The following is a 24,021-nucleotide window of genomic DNA, read 5'->3' on the forward strand; positions in this document are numbered from 1 at the left end:
ACCTCACCGGGCAGGTCAGACCTTTTATTTTAACAAAAGGACATGTTTTTGATAAACAGGCGGAGGAAATTTTTGCCGAATTCCTTTAATTATTCTCACCAATATACTAATAACACCATTATAAATTGTCTTAATTAATTTAAAACAATAGTACAATAATAAATTAAATGCAATAAAATATAATAAACAACTCAAATAAGTTATAACAAAATTACAAATGATGGCTACTTCTAAGCCCACATCTTTCATTTAATATAAACTACATTATAAATAAACAAAAGTAAAGAGCAAATCCCCCTTACTGTTACTCACAGTAAAACTACAATGAACCAACCTCACAACAAACCTAACTGTGGCTGAATTAAATTCAATTCTTGTACAACCAGATATAATAGAAACCGAAAGGCATTTCACCACTAAAATAAAATTCATAAATAATATACCACCTATAATATCATAATACTTTAGCTCTTTCCATTTCGGGAAATAATTATATAATAATATTATTCAGTGTCCCCTGATACAAAAGGTACAACATTTCATGTCTTCTTCCTTCAAAAAAAATTTCACCTATTTAAACATTCCCTTACGGTACTAATTAACTATAATACTAACAAATTAACTCTATACCCTATACAATAACATCAATTAAAGTTGATTCACTTAATCTTAATAAAAATATACATATATAATAAGTGTCTCCTTCAATCAAAATAATCTGAATTGCACAGAAACCTCCTCGATGTAAACGAATAGCTCAACTAACAAGCTCTATTTTGCTATTAATTCAATCTAGGTGCACCTTCCGGTACACCCACTATGTTACGACTTATCTCACCTAAACAAATGAGAGCGACGGGCGATGTGTACATATTTTAGAGCCGCACTCATAATAGCAACATAACTAACATTACATTCAAATCCACCTTCATTTAAATAATTTCATAATAAAATCCGTATAAACATTCTATTGTAATCCATCTCCTCTTACTGATAAGCTGCACCTTGACCTGAAGTCTTCCTCAATAAAGGTAATGAAGGTCCTTAACCTCTCCCTAATACCTTCAACTACGGCGGTATACAAACTGCCGACAACAGTAAGTAAAATATATCGTGGATTGTCGATTACGGGACAGATTCCTCTGAACAGCCTAAAATACCGTCAAATCCTTTGAGTTTCAAGAACATAACTACTATTACCCAGGTATCGCATTTTACATTAAAAATAATAGGGTATCTAATCCTAGTTTAAAAAATAATTTCATAGCCTCAAACATAGAACTCATTATTTTAAATAATAATTTCACCTAAAAATAAACAAAACAAGTCCTTCAATCTAAATTTATAACTATAGTTTAACCATCACCAATTCTTCCCTTCAACCCCCTCGTCTCACCGCGGCGGCTGGCACGAATTTCGCCGGGTCTTCTAAACCTTAACTGCTTCAAACATTAATTAATAAACAAAACCAAGTACTGCGACTAATAATACCTCATTATTTTACTTTAAGATAAATAATGTTTACTTCTTACCCAAAAGGTTACATGTACAACTAGCTAAACAAGAGAAGAAAAGCCAGGATAATACTTTACTGTTAATTCATAACGCTAAAATAAATAATTATTAATTATATATTTAACCTAATTAATAAAAATTAGTATTAAGTAAACCCTATTTCCCCCTTGTCTAGGATACAATTTTGTTTTTTTCCCCCCTCAAACAAAATTGTATCCTATACAAGTATATTTATTTTCTCCTCACACATATGCTGTAAAAACTAGCATATACTGGATACGTTAAGCTTATTAATATACCTTTAGCCGGTATCTCAGGTTAATTAAGAGGATTTAATAGATTTTCAAGTTTTAATTATTATTAATATATAATCTTTCTAAATTTAATTATCATAACGCAATATTGATCTATTTAAATTCTTGTATACCACTATAAATAATTATTAAATAATAAGATGCCTGATTAAAGGATTATCGTGATAGGATAAATCAAGTATTTCAACATACTCTTATTACACCCAAAAGAATTAAACTTTCACCTTTGACATCAAAAATCAACGTGCACCCTACACTAAGGTGTAGAAAGATAAGCTAAGATAAGCTAGTGGGCTCATACCCCGCATATGAAGATTACTCTTCTTTTTCTAATGCTCACTAATCCTAAGACTCTTTTATTCTCTAGAACGCTTGTGTTAGGAACCCTTATCTCCCTAACCTCCTCATCATGATTTGGTACTTGAATTGGTCTTGAAATTAATCTCCTATCATTTATCCCCCTGATTTCAAAGACTAATAATCAACGTCACACCGAATCTGCTTTAAAATACTTTTTAGTACAAGCTATTGCAAGATCTTTACTTTTAATAGCAATCATTTTACTCTACATGGGCCTGCAAACTACATACTATTTAATTACCATTTCCTTACTTTTTAAAATAGGTGCAGCCCCTCTGCACTTCTGAATACCTGAAGTAATAGAAGCCATACTTTGAATAGACTGCATTATTTTAATAACATGACAAAAACTGGCTCCCCTTGGTCTACTTTCCTACAGCTTAAAACCTACAAATTTAATCTACCTAACCTTAGCCTTATCCTTAGTAGTGGGCTCAATTGGAGGTTTAAATCAAACGTCACTACGTAAAATCATAGCATTCTCATCTATTAATCACACCGGCTGAATACTTATAGCCCTACTATTAAGTGATATAGCATGATCCCTCTACTTCCTATTTTATGCCTTACTCTCAGCAATAGCAGTCACTCTTTTCGCAATAAACAAAATATTTCATATTAACCAAACCTTTTCTAATAAAATTGTTGTTACAACAAAATTAGCCATTTTTACTAGTCTTTTATCTTTAGGTGGCCTCCCACCATTCTTAGGATTCTTACCTAAGTGAATCATCATTATAAAAACTGCCGAACAAATATCATTTATTATCCTCACCCTAATAGTAATAACAGCACTAATTACCCTTTTCTATTATATACGAATCGCCTATGCTGCTTTCATTATTAATCACCATAACCAAACATGAACATCTTTAGTGAAAAAAAACCAAGAAACATCAATTAGATCAATATTTATTATTACTTCATTAAGAGGCATAATCATTTTACCTCTAACTGTCAACATCCTTTAAACAAGACTTTAAGTTAAAAAAACTAATGGCCTTCAAAGCTATAAATAAAAGGCGATCTTTTAGGTCTTAGTATATTAACTACTACTCCGGAATTGCAGTCCGATATCATAAATATTGACTATAAAACCTAATAGGAGGTTTATTTAACCATAAATAAATTTACAATCTATCGCCTAGTGCTTCGGCCACCCTATTTAGTTTCACTTGCAACGATGATTATTTTCTACAAACCATAAAGATATTGGTACAATATACTTAATTTTTGGGGCTTGAGCAGGAATAGTAGGAACATCACTAAGTCTTCTTATTCGAGCTGAACTTGGTCGGCCAGGTAGTCTAATTGGTGACGATCAAATTTATAATGTAATTGTTACTGCTCATGCTTTCATTATAATTTTCTTCATAGTTATACCAATTATAATTGGTGGCTTCGGTAATTGATTAGTACCTTTAATACTAGGAGCGCCTGATATAGCATTCCCTCGTCTAAACAACATAAGATTCTGATTACTACCACCCTCACTAACCCTTCTATTAACAGGAAGAATTGTAGAGAGTGGTGCGGGAACAGGGTGAACTGTATACCCTCCTCTTTCTAGAGCTATTGCTCACGCCGGAGCCTCTGTCGATCTTTCTATTTTCTCCCTCCATCTAGCTGGAGTATCCTCAATTCTTGGTGCAGTAAATTTTATTACAACTGTAATTAACATACGAACTCCTGGAATAACCTTAGAACGAATGCCATTATTTGTTTGATCTGTAGTAATTACTGCCGTATTGCTTCTTTTATCCCTTCCCGTGCTAGCAGGGGCTATTACAATGCTTTTAACTGATCGAAATCTTAATACCTCCTTCTTTGACCCTTCGGGAGGAGGAGACCCAATTTTATATCAACACCTATTCTGGTTCTTCGGCCACCCTGAAGTTTACATTTTAATTCTTCCAGGATTCGGTATAATTTCACATATTGTAACCCAAGAAAGTGGTAAAAAGGAAACTTTTGGTGTTTTAGGAATAATTTATGCAATATTAGCAATTGGATTCTTAGGATTTATTGTGTGGGCTCACCACATGTTCACTGTTGGTATAGACGTTGACACTCGCGCTTACTTTACTGCAGCCACAATAATCATTGCTGTTCCTACAGGAATTAAGGTATTTAGATGAATCGCCACACTTCACGGAGCACAAATAACTTATTCACCTTCAATCTTATGAACCTTAGGCTTCATTTTCCTTTTTACCGTAGGTGGTCTCACAGGAGTCGTACTAGCAAACTCATCTTTAGATATTGTTCTCCACGACACTTACTATGTAGTAGCTCATTTTCACTATGTACTATCCATAGGCGCCGTATTCGCTATCATAGCAGGACTTATTCATTGATTTCCTTTATTTAGAGGAACAACAATAAACCCTACATGACTAAAAATTCAATTCTTAGTAATATTTATAGGAGTAAATATCACATTCTTTCCTCAACATTTTTTAGGACTAAGAGGAATACCTCGTCGATATTCAGATTACCCAGACGCCTATACTACATGAAATATAGTATCAAGCATTGGCTCATTCCTCTCTTTCATCGCTGTCTTAGTACTTGTAATTATTATATGAGAAGCCTTCGCGAGAGCTCGACCAGTAATCTTTTCAGATCAACAGACAACATCTCTAGAGTGATTTCAAAACCTGCCCCCTGCAGAACATAGTTATGCAGAACTTCCCTTACTAACAAACTTCTAAGGTGGCAGATAAGTGCATTGGGCCTAAGCCCCAAATATAAGAATAATTGTCTTCCTTAGAAATGGCCATTTGAAATCAGCTAGGTCTTCAAGATGCAGCATCCCCCGTAATAGAACAAATAACATTTTTTCATGATCATACAATACTCATTGTGACCATAATTACAGTTCTTGTAGGCTATCTACTAACCTCCCTTCTGCCAAACACATATATTAACCGCAATCTGTTAGAAGGACAAACTCTAGAAACTATTTGAACAATCTTACCTGCCATTACGCTAATCTTCATTGCCCTCCCATCTTTACGACTCTTATATCTACTGGATGAAATTCATCAACCAGCAATCACTCTTAAAACAATTGGGCATCAATGATACTGAAGTTATGAATACTCTGACTTCTCCTTAACAGAATTTGATTCTTACATAATTCCTATTAATGAAATAAATCCCAATTCATTTCGTCTATTAGATGTAGACAATCGTATTGTATTGCCTATTAACATTGATATCCGTATCCTAGTTACCGCCGCCGATGTTCTTCACTCATGGGCCATACCCGCCTTTGGTATTAAGGCAGATGCCACTCCAGGACGCTTAAATCAAGTAGCAGCCAACATTACACGTACAGGCCTATTCTTTGGTCAATGTTCAGAAATCTGTGGCGCAAATCACAGTTTCATACCAATTGTTGTTGAAGCCTGCCCTCATTCAGTATTCATTAAATGAATAACAAAAATAATACAAGAACTTTCATTGGATGGCTGAAAGTAAGCAATGGTCTCTTAAACCAAAAGATAGTAAAATAACAATTACTTCCAATGGAAAAATTAGTTAAATTATAACGTAAGCATGTCAAGCTTAAATTACTACTCAATAGTATTTTTCTATTCCACAAATATCCCCTCTAAAATGACTTATCTTATTTATTATATTTTCCCTATGCTACCTTCTATTTGCATCTATTATATATTTTAATTCAAATACCCCTGATCCTTCCTTAAGTGACACCAATATTAAGAAAACAACTATAAATTGAAAGTGATAACAAACCTTTTTTCAACTTTTGATCCCTCTACTTCAATTATAAATATATCATTTAACTGACTTAGAACAGTAATTGGACTTCTAATTATTCCAATCCCATTCTGATTCTTACCGGGACGACCAAACATTCTATGAAATAAAATTACCTTAACTCTCCATAAGGAATTCAAAACTATTCTTGGCCCTACTAGTTATCAAGGAAGAACCTTCCTATTTATTTCTTTATTCTCCTTCATCTTGTTTAACAATTTTATAGGTCTATTTCCCTACGTATTTACTAGCTCTAGTCACTTAACCTTCACATTAACTCTCGCCCTCCCTCTTTGAATAAGCTTCATAATTTATGGCTGAATCAATCACACCCAACACATATTTGCTCATCTCGTTCCTTCTGGAACCCCAGCCCCTCTCATACCATTCATAGTATGTATTGAAATAATTAGCAACATCATTCGGCCTGGAACTTTAGCTGTTCGATTAATAGCAAACATAATCGCAGGACATCTTCTCTTAACCTTACTAGGTAATACAGGCCCTTCTTTATCTCTCTCCATACTCTCCCTACTAATAATTGGACAAATTGCCCTCCTAATATTAGAATCTGCCGTCGCAGTAATTCAATCATATGTATTTGCAGTTCTAGTTACACTATACTCAAGAGAAGTTACTTATGTCAGCACCACAAAATCATCCTTACCACCTTGTTGATCAAAGCCCTTGACCGCTTACTGGGGCCTTAGGCGCCTTAATTACAACTACAGGACTTACTAAATGATTCCACCAATATGACCCCTCTCTATTTTTCCTAGGCATACTAATTACACTATTAACCATAATTCAATGATGACGAGATGTAACTCGAGAAGGAACATATCAAGGATTACACACTATGCAAGTTACATTAGGTCTTCGGTGAGGCATAATTTTATTTATTATTTCTGAAGTATTCTTTTTCGTCTCATTCTTCTGAGCCTTCTTCCATAGTAGATTAGCACCAACAGTAGAAATTGGATCTTTCTGGCCTCCAGCAGGCATTGTGCCATTTAACCCAATACACATCCCCCTTCTTAATACTGCAATTCTACTCGCCTCAGGGGTTACCGTAACATGGGCTCATCATAGTCTAATAGAGGGCAACCACACCCAAGCCACACAAGGGCTATTACTTACAATCCTCCTAGGCCTATATTTTACTGCTCTACAAGCATACGAATATTATGAAGCACCATTCACCATCGCAGACGCTGTTTACGGCTCAACATTTTTCATAGCAACAGGCTTCCATGGTCTCCACGTTATTATTGGTTCCACATTCCTAGCCACTTGCTTATTACGCCACCTTTTATCACATTTCTCTCCTACTCACCACTTTGGATTTGAAGCCGCTGCTTGATATTGACATTTTGTAGATGTAGTATGATTATTCCTTTACATCTCTATTTATTGATGAGGAGGTTAAGCCTATTTAGTATATATAGTATATTTGACTTCCAATCAAAAAGATCATTAAATGAAATAGGCAATTAATACAGTCTTAACAGCCGGCTTACTAACTATTACTATTTGCTTAATCGTTATAGCCATTTCAACTCTTCTTTCCAAGAAAGTTATTAATGATCGGGAAAAAAACTCCCCCTTTGAATGTGGATTTGACCCCAAATCTTCAGCCCGAATTCCTTTCTCCCTACGATTCTTCCTCATTGCTGTAATTTTTCTTATCTTCGACGTAGAAATCGCCCTTCTATTACCAATAACAATTACTATTAACAACACCAATACACTATCCTGATCTCTAGTTAGACTACTATTCCTAGTAATCCTCCTAATAGGCCTTTACCACGAATGAAATCAAGGATCCTTAACATGAGCTGACTAATGAACGGGATAATAGTTAACTATAATATTTGGGTTGCATCCAAAAGGTGTTGCTATCAACTTATCTCATAAGTAGGAAGCAAACGATTGCACTCAGTTTCGACCTGAGCCTTTGGCCCCTTGTTGGCCCCTACTTGTTAGTTGAAGCCAAAAAGAGGCATTTCACTGTTAATGATAGCATTGGGTTTATACTTCTACCCCAACTAAGGAGATGTGAAATTAATCAAGAAGAAGCTGCTAACTTTTATCTTTAGCGGGTTAGACCGTTAACATCTCTTAATATAAATAGCATAACCCCCTTAGTATAAATATTACATTACCTTTTCGAGGTAAAAAAGAGAGTACTCTCAGGGAGTATTATTTAGAGAATATAATTCTTCTTAGTATCTTCAATACTATGCTTTCAATATAAGCTACCTAAATATACAAATATAAAGAAACAAAGGAAAATTGTAAAAAATAAAAAAAATAATAAATACATTTTAAATAAATTGTCTTGTGATTGTTGAATTAATATTGAACCGTCCTTAAAACTACTATATATGCCTTGGGCACCCAGGCACTCTCTCCACCCTTGATCAATATTATTATAGTACACTCCCCCTATGTATAAAGGGAATTTAATAATATAATTTGTTGATAGGTAAGGTAAAAATCATATGCTTCCTATTATTGTAGAATTAAAATAAAACTTCATACACATTAAAGGCTGTCCAATAGAATAACTTGATAGTAAGATACCAACTCACAAGCCTACAATACTTACAAGTAATGCACCTATTTTTAGATATAAAGGTAAAACAACACAGTTAACAGTAGGAAAAATTAATCAACTCAATGTTGCACCTCCTAAAATTGCTATCACTACTAATCCTAACATTCCCTTACACATAATCCAACCTTCATTATCACTAATAGAATGAATATTAGTGCCCCCAAAGCCCTTACCTGTCAAATAAAATCTTAAACGTACTGAATAACATACAGTTAGACCAGTAGAAAAAAATAATAAGAAAAAGCTGACTACATTAATTAAAGACAAAGAAGAAATTTCCAAAATTAAATCCTTAGAATAAAAGCCTGCTAAAAATGGCATTCCACATAAAGCCAAGTTAGCTACATTTAAACAAGATAAAGTAAGAGGCATCTGACTTACAAGTGCTCCTATTCTACGGATATCTTGTGTATCTCCTACACCATGAATAATCGCTCCTGCACATAAAAAAAGTAATGCCTTAAATAGGGCATGTGTCAATAGATGAAAAAAAGCTAATACAGGAAATCCCATGGATAAAATTATTATTATAAGACCAAGCTGACTTAGAGTAGATAAAGCAATAATCTTCTTCAAATCATATTCATAATTAGCACCAATACCAGCTATAAATATTGTTAGTCCTGATAGTAAAAGTAATACATCGCCGGCATAAACACTTAATAAAACGTCTCTAAACCGAATTAACAAATAAACCCCAGCAGTCACAAGTGTAGAAGAATGTACTAATGCTGATACTGGTGTAGGAGCGGCTATTGCCGCCGGTAATCACGCAGAAAAAGGAATTTGTGCACTCTTTGTTATTGCAGCCAAAATAATTAAACTAGAGATAATTACTATTTCATTATTATTTAAAACTCTATGCAAATAAAAAACATAATTTCAACTTCCATAATTTAGTATTCAAGCAATAGCTAATAAAATTGCTACATCTCCGATACGATTAGAAAGCGCGGTTAACATACCAGCATTATAAGATCGTACATTTTCATAATAAATAACTAAACAATATGAAACTAAGCCCAATCCATCCCACCCAAGGAGAATTCTAATTAAATTAGGGGAAATAATTAATAAAACTATTGAAAGAACAAATATTAATACAAGTATAATAAATCGATTGAGATACCGTTCAGATCCTATATACTGCCCACTGTAATAAATTACCATTCTAGAAATATAAAGTACAAATCTTATAAACATAAATGACATTCAGTCAAATAGAAGAGTCATAACGATTTTATTTCTATTAAAAGAAATAACTTCTCACTCAATAAATACACTATATCTATTGATTAAAAAATTCAAGCCTATAAGAAGTAAAAAAACACTCATTCTACTTAAAAGAGTAAAACTAGTCACACAAATTGAGAAAGGTCAAACCATGACCTAAGGGTAATAAACCTTCTTTAGTTCCACAAACTAAAATTTTATTCTAAACTACTCAGGTATTTATAATCATAGAAATCTCGGCCCTGCAAAAAAGATCAATAAATTTAAAGGTAATCAGTGTAACATCAATAATAAATATTCTCGTACACTTCCTCCTCAACAAGAATATAAATTAGAATAAGGCATTCCATGTTGAGTATATGAATATAAATACAGTCTATAGGCGGCTCTAAAAAAAGATAGTAAGGCCAATCCTAACATACTCAATCAAGATCAACCAACAATTCTATTTAATAGACTAATTTCTCCTAATAAATTTAATGTTGGCGGTGCCGCCATATTAGCAATTCTTAATAAAAATCATCAAAGCCCTAGACTCGGCATAAAGGATAATATTCCCCGATTAATTAACAGTCTTCGACTCCCTAAACGCTCATAAGAAATATTTGCAAGACAAAATAAACCCGAAGAACATAGACCATGAGCAATTATTAGTGTAAGAGCACCTCTAAATCCTCATAATCCTATTGTTAATAATCCTATTAATACTAACCCTATATGAGCAACAGAAGAATAAGCAATTAAAGACTTTACATCAACTTGTCGTAAACACACTAATCTAACCGATCAAATACCTACAACTCTAATACCAAACCAAATTAAATTTATACTTACAGCTACATTTTCTATAAAATATAGAATACGCAATAATCCATACCCTCCTAATTTCAATAAAACCCCTGCCAAAATTATTGAACCACTTACGGGTGCCTCAACATGCGCCTTAGGTAATCAAAGAGATTCTGATGTTTTTTCTGTGAATTTGATTTATTGAAAATTGTTGTCAGCTTGTGTATTAGTGCGTCTATTTGTGAGGTGAAATTTAGACTGCGAAAAGGAGAAGACTTTCAGATGAGGCTATAAGAGATGAACTTCTGTTAGATGGAAGTGAGGATGACGATAGTGACACGGAAGATACTGGACAGTTACAGGCAGAAAGAGTAACTGTTATTCCCGAGAGTAATGAAGAGGATTCCTATAATGAAAGTGAATCTACGGACGACAGTGAAAGTGAAACTACTAACGATGTGCCCATTCCCTCTTGTAGCATGATATAAGCGGTCGATATATTTCTAAAGACGGTACTATTTGGAACACGAATCCCCGTACTTCAAGTCAAACCCTTGTACATAATGTTGTAAGACATAATCCTGGACCTGTCGAAAACATTCATCTCACTTCACCTAAAGCTGCGTTTGATATGTTCTTTTCACCAGACTTGTTGGAGGAAATTAAACTGTGTACAAATCTAGAAGGCAAACGCGTTGCTCGAGAATAAAGAACTACGTGGAAAGAAGTTGATATGGTGGAACTTACTGCTTTTCTTGGATTACTTCTTCTTGCTGGCCTAGAAAGAAATTGGAATGTACCTGTAGAAGAATTGTTTTTTGACATGTATGCAAATCCACTTTATCGAGGTACCATGTCGGTAAACAGATTCTTGAATATACTGCGAGTAATGAGATTTGATGACAAGCGTACACGGGATACTAGGCTGAAAATTTACCGCCTTGCTGCCATAAGTTTCGTATGGGATATGTTCATGAAGAATTGCTCCGAAGCTATGATTCCAGACATTTATCTAACCATCGACGAACAGTTGCTGCCATACAGAGGTCGATGTAGTTTTATTCAGTATATGCCCCAAAAGCCAGGAAAATACGGAATCAAAATATTCTGGATGTGTTCTGCTAAATCCGGTTATGCATACATTGGAATGGTGTACACAGGTCGCAAACCTGGGCAGCAAGTACAAAGTAACCAATCACAATATGTTGTTCTAAAGCTAACTGAATCTTTGAAGAACTTTCCAGGGAGAAATATTACAAAAGACAATTCTTTCACAAGTTTATCTCTTGCTAAAGAGTTGTTACGTAATAAGATTACTTTAGTTGGGACAATTAGGAAACACAGGAGGGAAGTGCCTACAATTATGCTACTAGCTAAAAATCGACAAATTTATTCGTCTGAATTTGTTTTCATTCCACAAGCGACAATGGTCAGTTTTATAACGAAGAAAAATAAAGCTGTCATTTTATTATCTTCTATGCATGGAGATGCTTCAATAGATTCTGAAAGTGCCAAAAAATAGCCAGAAATAATAACATTTTATAACAAAACCAAGGGTGGTGTCGATACTATGGACAAATTGGTACGCACATACACAAGAAAGAGGCAAACCAGGCGGTGGCCTATGACCTTGTTTTTCAACATGCTAGATGTCGGAGGAAATAACGCATATATAACGTACATAGCTTGCAATCCAGACTACGAAGGAAATTCTACTGACCGCCGCAGAAAATTCCTGAAAGAGCTTGTGCATGGCATGTTGGATCCTCAGATGGAAAGGCGTGGGCTGATTCCTGACTTAAAGAGGAGTGTAGTGGATGCTTTGAGAAGATGTGGAATAACTCGAGGACCACAAGAAGACCTTGCCGGAATTTCAAGGAAAAGGAAGCGAAGCTCAGTTTGTCCTACGTCAGCGGATAAGAAAACGTCTACTGTCTGCTATAAATGTCAAAGATTCATCTGCACAGTTCATACTGTGTCTTTGTGTGAAGAATGTTCGTAGGGTGAGAATGTAGAGTACTTCTGTAGTGAAAGTACGTTATTACTTCTTGCTAATCATTTCTAATAGCATTAAAATTCACCTTTGTACAACACGTAACGATATGAATAATGAAATATAATTCTGAATTGCAACCAATAGTGTATTTTTACTACAATAGCATGCCTATGAACAAGTAGACATTTTCTTGTACACATAATCCCTTGTGCAACCTTCAAGCACATTACGACCGTGTGAGAAAATAGCGATGAAGCAAACATAAATTCTGAATAAAAATTCCAACTTCTTTGATTACAATAGTAAACCTGTGAACAGGTACGCATATGCTCTTGTACAAATAAGTTCTTGTACACATAAGCCATTGTAGAAATTCAAACACATTACAACAGTGTGAGAAAATAGCGATGAAGAAAACATCAATTCTGAAACAAAAATTCCAACTTCTTTGATTACAATAGTAAATCTGTGAACAGGTACACATATGCCCTTGTACAAATAAGTTCTTGTACAAATAAGCCCTTGTACAAACTTCAAGCACATTAGAACCATGTGAGAAACTAGGGATATAGCAAACATCATTTCCGAAGCAAAATCTCCAATTTTTTAAAGATTAAACATCAAAAAGAGCACCGGGTCATTTTGACCCACCAAGTGTAATTACGTAGGAAAAATGCCAAGTGAATCTAAGGGGGAAAAAAAAATAAAAAAAAACATCATTTGAACCAACAATTCATAAGTCCTTCATTAAGGTTAAGCCATCTCAACAATAGATTGACCTTGTATTCCTTGTCGCAGCAAGGTCTCTTCAGTCTTAACATATAATTTAAGAGGCAACATGAGGTACTTACTCATAGCCGAGTGGCGGGTATCTTATATAGCTCCATGCAGAACTTATTAAGCCTAATCATTCTACATTTATGAACGGTGGGGGTTCGAACCAATTTATCCACGGTTTCACTTCATCAGGAGTCAAATATAGGTCTCGTTTTTATGAATAATCTCTGTATTAACTGAATCTAATATCTTAATTTTCAGAATAAACAAAGTCCCTTGCTTATTGCGAATTATGTTAACTGTACGCTAAATTGGCGTACTCTCATCCGTAATTGGGTTATAATTTCAACTGAATTGAAGATATACAAGAGTTCAACTGATCATTAGGTGAAGATTTACACTGAGAGTAATAACAATAAAAAAAATTCAATATAAATATATATATTTTGTTTTTGATGCTAATTAACCAGCACTTAATCTAATTTAATAGCAATGCTCGGAGCGGCAACCGACCAGCGAGAATGCTGCGTTTTCTATTACTATTATTATTATTATTATTATTATTATTATTATTATTATTATTATTATTATTATTGTTATTATCACTATCATTATGATTATCATCATTATCATTAATATCATTATTACCATTATCACCATTAATAATAATAATAATAACAACAACGACAAAAAATATTTTTAACGGAACCTTTTAATACAAGAATTAGGCAGCATTCACTCTAGGTTAGCCGCCTTCCGGTAGCCGGATCCGATCATTGCTTAGAAGAAACATAAAAAGTATTTTTAAAGCTATAAGCCTCTTGACATTGTTATTTCTATATCGTTTGTTCTACACTCTTCTATGCGTTTTTTGAACAGGCTGAGCGATAACAGCTTGTCTGTGGCTAGAAGTATTTCCTGTTTGGTAGGCTGTTTCCGCTCTCACGTAATCAATGTTGTGAACTTGAACTATGTTGTATAATGCGTCACTAAGGAAGGGATTTAATCAAGAGATATCCTTTCGTGGATGATGCATAAAAATCAGCTACAGTGGCGTCGCTCGAATTTTACGTTCGAGTGAAACAATTGCTTGTATTTCAAAAGGGCACAAAGAATATCTATGAAGTGTATTTAACCCCGCTCGGTTAGTAAAACACAAAAGGTCATGTGCTCTTGGGTACCGGACACCAAAGTATACATAAATAACGTTATTAGGTAGACAATGATTGGATTGGTAGAAGATAGATCTATCACCTGTACATCAAATTATTGTTGTTTGTACCGAAGCTGTGTTTTATGCTTCTATCCGGTTAAAACATACAAAACAAAAAAATCCTAAGGTACCTAACATACCCAAGTGCTCCTTTCTATTCGTAATAGATAGGAACACCAGGAAAGTAAGTCAGAACAATTAGTTGAATTTGGATCCTCTGATGAGTTTCCCTCCTGCGTGATTCACTACAACGATTACTGAGTTAACCACATTCACAAGGGTGGCTATTGACCCCTGCTATACACTGATGGACGAGTTGAATTTGGATTCCTTGTTGAGTTTTTCACCTGTATGTATAACTAAGACACTTGTTGATTTACCACCTTTACAAGGTTGGTTGTTCACCTGGGCTACACATTGATACACGAAATGTTGCTATGAGAATCGCTGGCACATGTTTACTCCTTTGAACTATAGTGGCCGTTTGGCGTTGAGCCTCTTCCCATGGAGGGGCACATGGTTCCGGAGGCAATTTGATGTTCTCCTAAGGCGGTCATTCCTTCTATTGGATCCCATACCAAGGTTAATAGTATTGGGTAAAGTGCAGTGGAGATGTGATTTCGTGCTAATTTTTTCACCACCATCGGGTAAATTTGGACGTCGGTCTAATTTTATAAGAGTTCAGTTCCCACTGGAGTCGTCTCTTGACAGCATCCGGCGGTAGTATCTCTGGACTGGACCCTATCAGATGAAGTCGAAGGTTGGCGTGGTTTACCTCTATGCCTTGTCTAGGGAGTGACTAGGTAGAGTACTCAATTGTCCTAAAATATAGAAGACATTTGTAATTTTGTGTTTAAAACATTCTGGCGTACATGAGATATATTGTATAACGGATTACTATGAGGGATTCTATCCATCCAAGCGTCATTTCATTTTGCATGAGTGGATTTGGTTTTCCTCTTTATAAAGTCATGTGCGCTGACCACACATCGGAGAATTGGTAGTAAAGTAGAATATGTAGGAATAAAGAGAATACTTTCGCCTATGCTGGTTTACTCTCTATTATCAAATTGATCACAACAACAACTTGTGGGACTCTATTATTTGGCGTTCATTGTAGAATGAACATGTGGGAGGAGACCTCAGAATCGACGTTTTAAATTGCCTGCGAGCAACCGACCCTAATTGTCCTTCATATTTGTAGAGAATTCTATTTTCTGGATCTGACTTCATTCGCAATGAAGAGAGAGAGAAGGAAAAAAAAACGTGAGAGAATATGTTATTCATCACCCCCTTACTGTGTATGATGGACTTAGCTTCCGTTAGATGTTCGTTAACCCCTACGTTTGGTGGGAACAGAGAGCCCAAACGAAGACATTTGAAGGCCCGTCTTACAGATAGTGGGATATGGGTGCCGATTATTTAATTAAGGTGAATCATTCATACGTAATTTTGAACCGATCATTTCGATAATCCCTTCCAAACTACCACTTTTCGCTAGTTGGAATGGGAGATTCAATCCTCTGGGTGATTTTTTTCATTTAATTATTTGCAAGTTAGCATATAATTTCGTTCGAGTCTTCTGGTCTAGGGAGCCGACTACAATTAGTTATGACGTCGTCTTATCGTTCACGCGCGAGAGAGGAGGAGGCGGGATCACGCTCCAACAAGGAATGAAGTTATGAGTTGTACAAGAGAAGGAGACATGGTTTCGGGAGCATCTCACACTTCCAGATAAGTATATGTTTCTTTTACCTAGTATTTATTGTTTGTTGTTTGTTTGATTTGATAGATAAACCTAAGTGAGGACTACATGGACCCGAGATGTCTAAGGGGGAACGTTTGGCTTTCTGTTCTAGAATAATTTTTTTATGCAACTTTAGAAATTAGGCAAGAAATGTTTCCTCCTATTGTTTCCTCCAAGTATACTCCATCATAAGGCAATGAACCAACAATAAGGAAAGTTTATATATTATAGTGACATAGTATTATTTAACATAATTTAAAAGAACATGAAACAATGAAGCATGAGTAATATCAGAAAGTAAGTTATCTGAGAGAATAAAATAGGAGGATGCTGAATTAATCTAAGAGTGGTTATAAATCAAGATAATAAAAACAAATAAATGATTCAACAACAGAAAAAGACTGAATAAAAAAATAATTAATCAAGAAGACGTGAACTGATACTGTTAACTTATCATAGGAGTAAACATGGAACAATGAATAAATCAAAAACAATTCTTACTATACTTGGAGTAATACTTGTAATATGGTACTATTCCTGCTGGACCTTTCTTGACTTCCATCTCGTTCGGTATTCCCTGACCACTTGTTGTGATGCTTGCTCTCTCAGCTCCTGGAATCACACTTAATCTAACATAATTTAGGTAATTTTCCTGTACTAGCGACTTACCTACATACATACACCATTATCAACTTATAAGTTTAGGAAGATTTGAGCGTATTATGTACTGTTTATTGACTTAATGGGGTAAGTTTTTGTTTTTGATAGTAATGCATGTCTTTCATTTATTCTTCGGTAAAACAAAATCTAAAGGATCCATTTTTATCCTTATCTCGAATCATTATTATTAATGGTGGGTTGCTGCTTAGCACCCTTTTCTTTTGAGATATGCAAGAGAGCACTGACAATTTTTGACGTAACTTTTATCATATATATATATGTCCATGTGTAAGTGCTAAAACCTTCAATTCTGAGTGTATTGTTTGTCTTCCAGGTTGGAAGAAACAGAGGTCGAGCGAGTTCTATCCTAGTAAGCTTCTTATTATGATCTTGCAGCCTAGCATCCGGCGAAATGGAGAAAAAAAAGAATGAAACCAGTTCTTCGGGGTAAGTACTCCGATTTCTTACCGCCCTTAAGAGTAATAATGCCCCTAAAGCGAGAGTGAAATAATGACTCACTAGACGTCTTCAGAGTGAAGTCAAGACAAAAAAAAAAAAAAAAAAAAAATACGTAGGAATCCATGTTACATTCGGGCATAATTGTTTTGCATAAATGTTTTAGTCCCAATCGAAACGACGACGATATTGGCTATTAGATAGTGTGGAGTTCGTTTTTCTCTACCTTTTTAGTGCGTGTGTCCTGTGATTCGTGAACGTGGAACGTGTACTGATAATAGGCATATTATCAGTATATAAGTGACATATTATCCGTACTAGCACAACCATAAGTGGGGGTGAGGGTGTTGCTTTCGTTCGCTCGAGAAGGGATCGAACCTAGGACCTGTCACATCGAAGGATATATATATATTCTTTTGGAAGCAGGCGTGACGAGAGAGATCTCATAGTGGATGCTTCCGGCTTGCGATATCTCTGGCGTGCATGTAATTAGTCACTCAGATGTTTCCGTTTTAGTTTTCATTTTGCATGATCGCTCTTTTTTGTTCCTGGTCGTCATGTGATTCTCCATCGTCTGGACTTAATTTATCTGCATTAGCCGTGCTAGCTGGTTTGACCGTTGTTCCTACATTGTTAATTGAAGGGGATAGAGTGTGACGAGAATATACTTTCTTTTGTATCCATTGAAAAAAAAATCAATACGGGGCTCGATATTTTATCGGGATCGTAGATCCTATCCTGTAGTAACGCGGAGAGATTTACACAGTTCTAATCTATTATTTATTATTATTATTATTATTATTATTATTATTATGATTATTATTATTATTATTATTTTGATGGGAAGATAGGATGCATGAAAATTTAACTGTCCGGCTGAATACTATTTTTTTCTTCTTTTTTTTACTAGTGATAATATTACTACTAATACTAATAATACTAATGATAATATCCTTATTTATATATTTATGGTATCCAACAAAACTGAAAGCATAGTCATACACAATCTATCATAAGAAGCTTAGTCTATTATAAGAAATTACAATCCTATCCGAGCTTTACTAACAGCTATCTATTACTTATTACTAATGCTAAGATTAGAGTACGATAAATTGGATACGAATTGGTACGATAAAAAAAATTGGAAGCATAGTCATATATTATCGTTTTCAAATTAGAAGCTTGGGTTATGTCTAGTTAATACCTTTAATACCTTTAATAGGCAAATATTCAATATATATAGTATATGTGTATAAAGCTTGACTATAATATATAACTTATGCCAGCCTATATTTGTTTCAAAGTTTGTTCAAAAATACTCACTACTGTAAATAGCACTATAATTGAATAACATGCATATCATGAATGGAGTACACAAGGCTAAAAAGTTAGTCCCTATATGATATAAGACAGATAAAACATCCATAAAATAAGACATTTAAAAAAATATGACATCATTTATATGACAAAAGGACTTGAGAGAATAAAATAAAAAAAATAGGCATTATTACTCTTAAGCATGACAAGTCGCTAGCAATAATCGGACTACCCTGTCAACTAGACAGGTAGTAATATACAGAAAGAAATCGGGAATGTGGACTAGGAGTCTGTGAGATGTGCATAGTTCGTGTTCCTTCTTACGCGTTTCTCCTATTCGTGAAAGGAGCAATCTCTATACAAGGGACATTACTGGACGGTCGAAAGGGGGTATGGAGCAGAGGGACAAACTGTGGTATTTAATATGTATATAACATGGCTAGGTAAGGTTCAAGCAAAATACAACTTCAAGCAATATACAATCCCGACTACTAATCAGGATAAGATTTCAGGAATACACTATCATACTATATGTTTACATGCTAAATATTATGGTACGTGTCCTATTCATAAAATATAAAAATGATAAAGCAAAATGGCGGGAAAGCCATACGATATAGCGGAAGCTTAAATACAAGAACTTGAAATCACAACACAAAGTAACAAAAAAAAAAACAGTTAATCTGCTCTGGGAAGTCGTGCGAGAGGATACAAATCTTTCAGGGATGACTTCGCCACGACTTCGCCGCAAGAAGGCGATCAGTGTACGGCAAGTGGGCTGGGATCATGAGAGTTAGGGGGCCATTGGTCCCGAGAGGGGGCCATTTCCACATCTTCCTGAATGGGGTGAAGCGTTGTATTGCACAATGGACTACTAGGACTATTAGGGGGAGCGGGATCCTCCGAATCGGGACTGGAGTCGGAATCGGAATCTGAATCTGCTTGTGAGCCCCACGAGGACGGAGTACGAGGGGGCAGGGCATGATGAACATATACGACATACATTTGTTTGAGGATTGCATATGAGCAGGAGGTGGGGTCGATCCGTTCATGGTGGGAGGTAAGAGAGCACCAAATTTGGATATCCAGCGACGGCGGGACAGTCCAATCTCTCCAGCCGTGCAGTAAATTCTTTCCTAAATTAACTATATAGCGAGTCGGCCACGATTCTCTTAATAACGTGGTTGTCGCTCTACCAAACGAAAAGATCCTCGCACCATGGGGTATATCAGCATCAAGCCGTTCCAGGACCGTGTCCAATGAGTGATGCCCACCTTCGAAGAGCGTCCCCGCATAAGATTCATGATGAGCAATAAGTATCCGGTTTCGGATGGACAGCCCTGCTAACGGAAAGGGTGGGGAGATCAGAAAATGTTCTTCTCTATAGCTGGGAGGTTCATCCTCAGTTGTTCGACCAATATGTAGAAGACTTAACTCCTTGGGGACAAATAAACTGGGGAAAAGAGTGACCCCTGTAATGGAAACGAAATAAGCAGGTGAAAGCATTCTTGTATTGCTTACTGATTGTGGGGCGTCATTATGGAGATTATTTCCCTCGTTCGCCATTTTCGCCTTTCCGAGAGTGCAGTATCCTGGGAGCTAGGAAAAGAAGTGACTTATTACAGTTGATAGAAGTGGGTTCACATGCAGCGGTTAACAATATTTTATACAATTACGTAAAAACGATCATATTTATTGGTTCTTGTATGAGACTACTCTATAACAACCTGTCACTCATATAATATTATGTTTAGTATTCATGTAAGATTTAAAACAATGCTAAAAATATTATATTTACTACTGAATAAGATAGGATTGTAAAATAATGCTTAAATTGTCATAAATGCTACTGAATAGGATACGATTTAAAACAATGCTAAACACTAAATAAGATTAAAGTTAGATTGGTATACGAGTCCACTATAATATTGTAATATCATATCCTAGCATTCATGAAACATCCAAAATTAATACGATATATACTTGTTACGTTCTAATACTTAATGAATACATTGAAAACTACACAAGTGTATGTAATCTAATTTCTATTCTATGTAATCTAATATTATATTCTACAATATTATATTCTTACTATGCCGCGGCGAGTTTCCTCCCCTGAGTAGCTCGTATCTTTTTTTTTTTTAATAAATGATAATATGGTTGCCAGGAGCCGTTCGCCACAACGTACGGAAAAAAAGAAAAAAAATGGAGTCCAGCTTCTGAGGCTGGTATGGACAGGCTGAGGCAACGTGCGAGGCACAGAAAAGGGGTTAGTGAAGCAAAGCAGGAAGTACGGAAAGAGGTTCAACGTAAAATAGGAAGAGAATACTTACTACGTATTCCACACGATGAGACGATTACACATATTAAATGTAGGGCGGTTAACAGTAAAATGAACATAAAATGCATTTCTCCGTTTTAACAGAATTTGTCGGCGTAGCATAAGAAGGAGAAGGATAGCTGACAAACAACTAAGGACGCTGGATATAATTATAAGGGGAATATCAAGCATAACTATAGTATAAGCATCACCGAAAGGGATTGGGGATTCAGGAGGGTCGAAAGATAGGTGACAGGGATGACAAGGGAACGGCACTTCAGAGCGAGGGAAATTAGTGAGCCACTGTACTGGGAGGAGCTTCATAATTCTTGCCTTTTGAACGCGATCGGTGATACAGGGATAGACAGATGTTTGAGTTACGCCCTGAATTCTAATGGAGCAGGAGCATCCAAGATTAACAATATGGCACCGTAGTTGTCCGGAGAGGACATAATAGGAATTTCTGACTCCGGGCAAGTAATATGAATGGATAATTTTTCGCGGGCCAAAATAGCAACCGACGTAAAATTAACGCGGTGTACTAAGTCAATGGAGGTTTGGGGTTGGCATGTTAATTGGCAGCGCTGTTGTATGCCTGTAGTGTTAGACTGAACAATGCTCGAAACACAAGGGAGGTCTTTAAATTCTTGGGGATGGAACTCTCGAGCCAAACAAATTGATTCAGATGAGAATTGACAATCTGTGGTCAGAATTTCCTTGTGGGGGGTACGTAACATAATATGGCCTAGGGATACATTGACATGGCAAATGTGAGTGTCCCTCTGGAAGGGAATCAACCGTAAATGCAAAAGTTTGAGAGTAGTGTTTCGTTGTATTAGAGGTAGTTTGTTGGCCATGATTACCTTTGTGGGAGCAATGATGCACTCTGCAAACTGGTGAGAATAAAGCACCGCGACGTCAGATGCTGGAATGACAAAGTCATAAGAGGAGGATTTAAGTTGTGTCGACACCTCAAGAGTCCAATTATACAAAAGTGCCGGTGATAGGTGTGAGGGAAGAAGGGTATGAGTGCGGCAGGCGGAAGTCAGTTCCTCCCATCGTTTAATAGTGTGCACCGTACGTAAGATCTTCCAAGGGATCACTGAGGAATGCTGGGCTACACGTAGATTACGTAGGAACGTTTCCAACTGCGACGAAGTAATCCAGGATTGCCGAACGTGAACCTTAGTAACGAACACAAAAGAGTAGCCTTGTTGACTGTGGTCTTTCATGAGGTTTTCCAGGTCGTTAGAGGGTAGTTCGTTCCATGCTCCTGGGGGTGCAGGAACAAAGGCCTCGTACTGGAATTCGATAACCAATGGCAATGAAGACTCATATAGCAAAACATGGGGGTCTTCCTCGGTAATCAACCCTGGATGTGCAATTGTTTGAAGATCTAAGGCATTAGCGATCGGATAGATGAAGGGGAGGAGTAGGAGAGCCCGTACTAGTCCTAAGGGACTGTCATGATGGGGAGGTTGGGAATTGACAGGGGGATGAGAGCTACCAATTGAAGTGTAGGCTGATTGGCTTGAGTCCTGTGAATTAGCGTGATTATTACGCAACAGCGGAAAGAGGCGGAGACACATGAACCTATAGCAGCATACCAAAATAATGCGAAAGATTGTCAGCGCAAGCACTGAATACAGCAACGATTCAGCGACCGAATCGATCACTGCCTGAGCTTTGACGGGAGACGGGAGGGTCAACAGAAAGGGCCAAAGGTCAGTTCGCAGTCGTAGTATCACATAAATTAGGCAGAGTGTAAGAAGTGTATTCCATGCAAAAAGGATAGTTAAATACGGACGTCCGATTACATTAGAAACATGCTCCTCTGGGGGCTGCTCGAGGAAAATGTCTTTGGTGGGCCGCCCTGGAGGATCAAAGTAAATAACCTTAACCGACCAATTTTGGCTGAGAGTGGAATTAAGGTCTGTGAACTCTATTTCCTCGAAAAGATTTTTGGGAAGTTTTAGTGCTTCGAGAGGGAGCCAAGTCACGGGTAACAATCTCTTGATCGAGTAGTTAGTAATCGAGTTTCTATTACAAGGAAATCGGGCGGGAATATGTAATTGAGCACTGATGCGCAAGGAACACCTGCAATTTAAATGGAGTTTTAAGGATCCCGGAGTAGTCGGGTCCTGGGCAACGATTTCAGATTTGTCCGGACAGGACAGCTGCATGGGGGTTGGTTATTAAAAATACGCCCTGTTGGAGTGGTGTGACCAAAGTAAGTCGATGGGGAAAACATTTGAAAGCACAATACCGATTTATCTCGGCCACCGATGAGGCTAGCCACAGATGATGAATACAGTTTGGTGCTGGAAGCGAGACGGTAGGGTGGTCTGGTAATTTGCATAAACCGTCAGGGCGATTTAAACACAGGAGGACATCATGGTTTAACAGAGTTGTTACCACTTCAGTGGTTGTAGCTAAGATTGCTGGTGGGTGGTGTAAGGTGCAAGTCTCATTGTTATAATAGAAAGGGAGCGGAATCAGTCGGAACAATCGAATCGGCCTTAAGCCACGATGGATTGGAATTTTTATAATGAGGGACACCGTGTTTGACGTGAAGTGACAGCTAGTTGTCCGTAAATTATAATACCGGAAAAGATCGGAACGAGGAATAGACACAGAAAATCCCCGTCGCGATAATCTGTTTTCCAGAACGGATAAATCTTGATTCAATTGAGTAGGATTGACTGCGCTTAGGGACATGCTTCCTTCTATGCATGCTGTATGAATATCCTTATTTAGCCGCTCATAGTGCACCGAGGCTACCAGTTTGCTAAGGGATAGAACTTGTGCTAGTAGGGCGGTATTATGTGTTTTAAATTCTTCCTCTAGAACACGGTTGATTGTCTTTTGTAGAGATTTTATTCGTGCCTGAATATTCGATATAGCCTCTTCCACCT

At 36.4% G+C, this 24,021-nt stretch overlaps 2 pseudogenes; one reads left to right on the top strand and one right to left on the bottom strand.

Annotated features, from left to right (window-relative positions):
- The first annotated feature begins 4,964 nt into the window (after positions 1-4,964).
- LOC145677917 (cytochrome c oxidase subunit 2 pseudogene) lies at positions 4,965-5,669 on the top strand (annotated as a pseudogene).
- A 2,899-nt stretch (positions 5,670-8,568) lies between these two features.
- Positions 8,569-9,933, bottom strand: LOC145677919 (NADH-ubiquinone oxidoreductase chain 5 pseudogene; annotated as a pseudogene).
- Positions 9,934-24,021: the final 14,088 nt, after the last annotated feature.

This window comes from Thermobia domestica, unplaced genomic scaffold (genome assembly GCF_964235325.1).
Source record: "Thermobia domestica unplaced genomic scaffold, izTheDome1.hap1.1 HAP1_SCAFFOLD_1598, whole genome shotgun sequence".
Classification (NCBI taxonomy): domain Eukaryota; kingdom Metazoa; phylum Arthropoda; class Insecta; order Zygentoma; family Lepismatidae; genus Thermobia; species Thermobia domestica.